The sequence below is a fragment of the Armigeres subalbatus genome, chromosome 1 (genome assembly GCF_024139115.2).
Source record: "Armigeres subalbatus isolate Guangzhou_Male chromosome 1, GZ_Asu_2, whole genome shotgun sequence".
In the NCBI taxonomy this organism is placed as follows: Eukaryota; Metazoa; Arthropoda; class Insecta; order Diptera; family Culicidae; genus Armigeres; species Armigeres subalbatus.
Window position 1 is genome coordinate 51,492,748 of NC_085139.1, and position 6,182 is coordinate 51,498,929.

Consider the following 6,182-nt stretch of genomic DNA (forward strand, 5'->3'; position numbering starts at 1 on the left):
GCCAGAATGTCGGACAGTAATCCGGTGAAAATGGTTCTCGACAACGATCCGACGGGAACAAGAAGGTGCACAGCGGGCAAGGTGGATCTATCAGGTGGAGGACGATTTGCGGACCCTCTGCAGACTGCGTGGTTTGCGAAGTGCAGCCATGGACCGAGCTGAATGGAAAAGACTTTTATGTATTGCACAGGCCACTCCGGCCTTAGTCTGGTAATAAATAAATAAAAACTTTCTTCTCAAATTCATGATAATTGTATGATTTTCGATTTTTTAGAGCACTTTTAAGATTGTGCTGGCCGTGCACTAATTACGTAAGGGCTATCGGGGAAAAGAGGATTTCTGTTGTTTTCTCACGCTCCATATAAAAAAAACAAAATTCAAATGAAAAAAAAAATCTTACGTTGTGAGACGGAGCCCAGAAAAATCCCTTACTTGATAAACTTAGAAACGAAGATGATTTGTTGATATTATGGGGTCCATAATAAGGAAATTTATATGAGTTTATGATGACAATATTTTCATACTAAAGAATTGGGGTTTGGCAAAGTGTCATACACGACTGAGCCTTTCAAATAAACAAACTACTTAAAGTATTCTAATATTTAACCTAATGTTTGAGATTCTGCGAGATTTTTGTCATTTTTTTTTTCAATTCTGAAAATATTTGAAGTGAAACCCATCAATTGGACTTGCACTTGGACTCTGTACAATTAATTCTAATGTCTATTTTGGAAAGGTTCACAAAAGAAATATCGTTTTAAATCCCATTGGTTGGATTTGGGAGCATACTATCATGGGTGCCAAAAATATGTGTAGACAGTCACGATTATATTGTTTATTAAGTTCTAGTCGAAAAAAAATGTTCCAGCTTCGTTTAAATCTAATTGTAGTTGGAAGTCAGAACAGGAATGTATAATTCTTCAAACAATTTGGTTTTTGAACTTGATACAATTAATAAACCAGAATGTTATCGCGCTTTGCTAACACTTCATGGCAATGAATGTGATTGGCATTGAATATCTGAAAAATTGCAAAAATTGCAAAAAATTGACATTTTGCAAAGACAAGTATATTTTGCCGAAAGTTGATCATAGAAAATATACGAATGAGAAATGAGGAACTATGCTTGTAATACATGAAAATTTATTATTTACGAGGAAAACCAATAGAATTTCCTGAGAAAATTTCCTAATAATTCACTAAGGAAATCTAAGCAAGCGAATTGCAACGAAAATTTCTTAGAATTTACCAAGGATATTCCAAAGAATTTCGCGAGGAATTCAGAAGAATTTTACGTAGAAATTTTGACGAAAGAATTTGCCGAAAAATTTTGAAGAACTTCTCGAAAAAATGACGAGGATTTTTTTTACAAATGAATTTGCCAAGAAATTTTGCCCATAAAATTTGCTAAAGATGTTGACCAAGGATTTTTTCTAAAAAATCCCAAAAAGTTTAAGAGGATATTCTAAAGAAATAGCAAAAAAAAATATTTTGACGAAAAAAATTTGAGAAATTTGCCGAAGAAATTCCAAACAATTTTTCGAATTAATCCCGAAGAGTTAACCCAGAAAATCCCAAAGAATTTGCCGCCGAATTTCTGAAGGATTAATCGAGGCTATTGCAAAAAAAAAACCCAAGGAAATCTAGAAGATTTTTCTGAAGAAATTCCAAAGAATTTGCTGGAGATATTTTGACGAAAGAACTTGCCGAGGAAATCTCGAAGAATCGGTAACTTTTGGGAAGGACGGCCTTCTGGAAGACGACTTGACGTCGCCGATATCAACAATATCTTATTCGGCACACTGACTGGTCTATAAGAAATACCACCCTTTGTCTGCGTTATATTGAGGATATGGTCATTCAGACATTAGGATGCAGAGCAGATATGGAATGTCCCTATAAAAAATGCGAGTTTCTAATACAGCTATTGTTATTAACTAATACAGAATAGTATGGTTTTACTACAATGATTGAATTAAAGTCAAATTAAGTAAACTAATTTGTATACATATACAGATTTTGCAAGTTTTTTTTTCAAAACTGTGGTAAAATCTTACATCCGCTAGTTGGGTGGTGTAAAACCATTTATACAGAAGGTGACAAAATAAGAGACAAGTGAAAATCAAACATTGAAATTCTAGATGCCACCGCCACAACCTGAGAAATTCTCTCTAACCAGACAAATCTGTGGAAACCTTCCAACAGTTTTTTGATTTACATATTATCTGTTCATTTAGTCTAAGATTCCATACGACTGTTTCGACTATAGCCACACCATAATTGGAGAAGCATGAACGAAATTGACTTTCTTGGAAAGCTCACCTGGTTGATTACGGGCAAGCTTGTAGATCGTTTGAATCCACCACCGGTGACTATAATAAGATATTTCTTTTTTTTGTTACTACATTCAACATTCTGATTCACGAGAAAGGCCAAACTCAAATCTCACGAAGCCAAAAATTTAGATGCTACCAATCATTCTCAGGAAAAGCTATTATTCGATTCGAATAGAAATAATTCCCAGAACGATGAAAATGATCTTGGTATTAGAATCATTCGCCAAAACGGATGATTTTTATATGAAAATGTGGAGGTGGAGCGCAAACATCCAATCTAGGAACTTTTTTCAAATGGGCGTACATGATTCTGAGCTTGATTTTTGGAACGGCAACTGTGCTCATTAATTAAACTGTTTTGGTGAACTTATGTGCCTAACAGGAAGAATAGATTCCGATCTATCTGGTAGTACCGTTAGCTGAACGAAATATGCTGAATTGAGAGAGTATTAGCCATTTCAAAATTCAAGGTCAAACACAGTTACGCCTATTTGAAAAAAGTTCCTAGCAATTACCTATGCGATCATTGAAAATGCTCCATCGTGCATTAACTGAAAGTTTTGAAGAACGAATTAGATGAATAAATCCCCGTGGTTTAATTAAACTTATCATCACTCCCACTTTAAATATGATAGAGTACTTATACCTAGCTCATATACCATCAAGAAGCGTAAATAGACCATTCATGGCCCGGATCCCCGCGGAGCATCGCAGCATCAAAGGGTGTCGCACTAATGATTATGCTTTTCCTGAGGCGAACTTGCCGGTTTGTTATTGGCAAATTTCCACCTTTCGCCGTTTACTCGTTCGATTCCTTTCGATTCATAAATAAATATAGATATAGCTTGGTCGTATAGCTGTCGCGCGCGATGATGCCAACCAGCTGAGAGTAGAAAATCATTAGCATGGCATAAGAAACTATCGCAAGGAGGTATGACTTTTAATGAGATTAATTATTTCAAATTTATTCAAGCATACCGATCTGTTCATTCATCTCTGGTGTCTGTCTTCACGGCATCCCACGGCTGGGGAAAATTTTCACTTCTAATCGCCCATGACTAGCGATGGAGCGATGGAGAAATTTAGTTAATTCAACACTTCCGGTTCGGGTGCGCCACCAGTGCTCCCGGATGAAGCGCGGAGGCCAAACAAACGCGGTTTTCTCTGTCTAACTTTCTTTCCCGAGCCATCAAGTGACCACGCTCGTTGGTTTGGGAGCGATGATCGCTGACGACGGTGCACCACGTGCTGTCCGGAGATGGAGATGGAAGAATCCGGGAGAGTGATTCATTAACTTAATTATGATTTAACATCATTCGCCTGCAGTGTTCGATTTTGACGCGCAGGATGTTATGCCGAAAGAATTCTTTTGGAAACAGTCGCAGTTTAAACCGTCTAAGACGAATTAAGTACTGTCCATTTAATTCCACCAGTTAATTTTCGTTATCTTTGCAGATACGTATTTCGACCACAACTGTGTGGTCGTCTTCAGTGTCTTGTACTTGACTCGACTAGTACAAGTACAAGACAGTCAAGTACAAGACACTGAAGACGACCACACAGTTGTGGTCGAAATACGTATCTGCAAAGATAACGAAAATTAACTGGTGGAATTAAATGGACAGTACTTAATTCGTCTTAGACGGTTTAATTCATTCCACTAAAAGAGCTTAATATATTTTTCGGAGTCGCAGTTTGTCACGCATGGGAAAGAAATGAAGTGCGAAAAGTGACTCCGAATAAAGGATGTTGACGTGAATTATTAAAAAAAATAAAAAGATAACCACGATTGAAGAAGGAAAAGCTACGAAAAGATGGAATAGAATGCCAAAAAATACAAAGAAGCCGAAGGCGATAAAAAAAATTCAAATTCAATAAACGTCCATACAACATTAGCAGTGTTACGACGGCGCCGGTAGTTGAGTGGTCAGCTCGCCTGCCCGTCTCCCAGTGGGCCTAAGTTTGATCTCAGTCAAAAAAAATCTCGCTACTCCATGTATTGGTGAGTACGAGATTGTCTTCCTGATATCGGTGATTGCCACTTGTGATTAAGTAGGACAATGGATCATAAACGCAAATATAAGAAATAGTATTTTTCGTAGTCCTACGTTAGCCATGTGGTCTTGGCTGACACTCCACCTTTTTGTTGTTTTTATCTTCCAATTCCAAGTGCTTGGATCTGTTTTATCATTAATCCGCAAATATCATTTAACGAGGGAAAACAATCTAATCTTCCTTTGATGTATCGCGTTCCCGTCTGCAATCGTTTATCCCCTTCCGCAAAGCCAGACGCATGCATACCGGGTATCGATTTCCCACCGAATGCCAAATTTCGCGAAAAAGAAAAAGAAACCAGCAAGCAACAGCCAGATTTTTTCGCACTTGGAGAAAGAAATTTTCTCTTCATTCAGTCGAGAGGATACTGCTTGAGGCGATTATTTACCCTTTGGATTTTATGATACTCGTTGTGGTTTCCCGTCATTTTCTTCGTCAAAAGCAGTAGATGCCAAATTTACCTCTCCAAAATCGCTTGAAGACTTTTTGCCTTTCTCGTACAACAAAGTTGTACCGAAAGGCTATCATTTCACTCCAAAATCGAACTTTTTATAGAAGTCTCGGAGACCCATGATGTTATACCTATGCCAATCGACTCTGCTCGTCAAACTGAACAAATGTCTGTCTGTCCGTGTTTCTTTTTTTTTTACAAGGGTTTAAGGCTTTGGAAAAATCTGCGCGACAGACACCTCGAGCATCCACACTGTGCTCATGCACTTCTTCTAAAATTCCGGCCCCTAGCTTAGGCTAGTTCGCCGACTAGCTTGCTGAGATCCACTGCTATGTTGTCTCGATCCCCCGGCGGTTGAGCCACAAACTTCCTCACTCGAATCCTCCTGACTTCCCCCGGCGTCGAGGGTGGTCCACCAGTTCCGGTGAAGGAAACTTCCGCACTGATGGTTCCCCGACTACCGGCGGCTATCGCAGGGGACGCTTTCGCGCATCCGTGTCTGTCCGTGTGTATGTGTTTTTTTTTTCTTCCTAAGCAATGGAAGGGGAATCTGCTCAACATACATACTGGGTTGTCCAGGAAGTACGGGGTTAGGGACCACCTCCAACAGCAAACGAGGGAGGCTGGACTACATCCAGCTAAACCGTTTCCATTGCCGCCAAGCCCATAGTCCCTTCGGTACAACCAGAAAGTAATGCTTCAAAGGGGGGCCAGTGCACGACGCACCCTCGAGGTTAGCTGCTTGTCCTTGCAGCATCGAACATCGTGACTCGCTTTTTTAGAAGAACACCATGGTATCGTGCCAGCGCATTGCCGGCTTTCGATGTGGCCTTACCACGCCCTATGTCCTCGGAAGGTGGGAAGTGTCGACTTCGCACCTGCTTCCCTCTACACGACTGGTATCAAGAATGATGATGCCGCGTGCACCCTAAATTGACCTCTCTGCGACAGGGCCTATTCGCCAACACACAGAGGGACTTGCCGACGCGGTGCCTACGCCTGCCCCAGCCTTGACGAGGACCCCTTTCCGTCCTCGGGCTCGGAACCCGCCCGGTTGACCGACGTCGCGAAATCGACGATACCATGTTGTTTTTCGCGCGGCCGCTTGTTCGATAAAAGGATCGAGGCATAACCACCGGTATGACCCATGAAGCCGACTCCGATTCCTTGTACCACCTCTTATTTGCGCCTGAACTAGCCATCCTTGAGTCCACGCGCCACCTTCTGTGTAGCTTCGATTTGGGCGATAGCCGATAAAACGGCGCTCCAGTCAACTTCATCTTTACACATCCTCCGAACTAGGTTGTCCGGGGTAGTGTCCAGATCACATGTGACAAGCA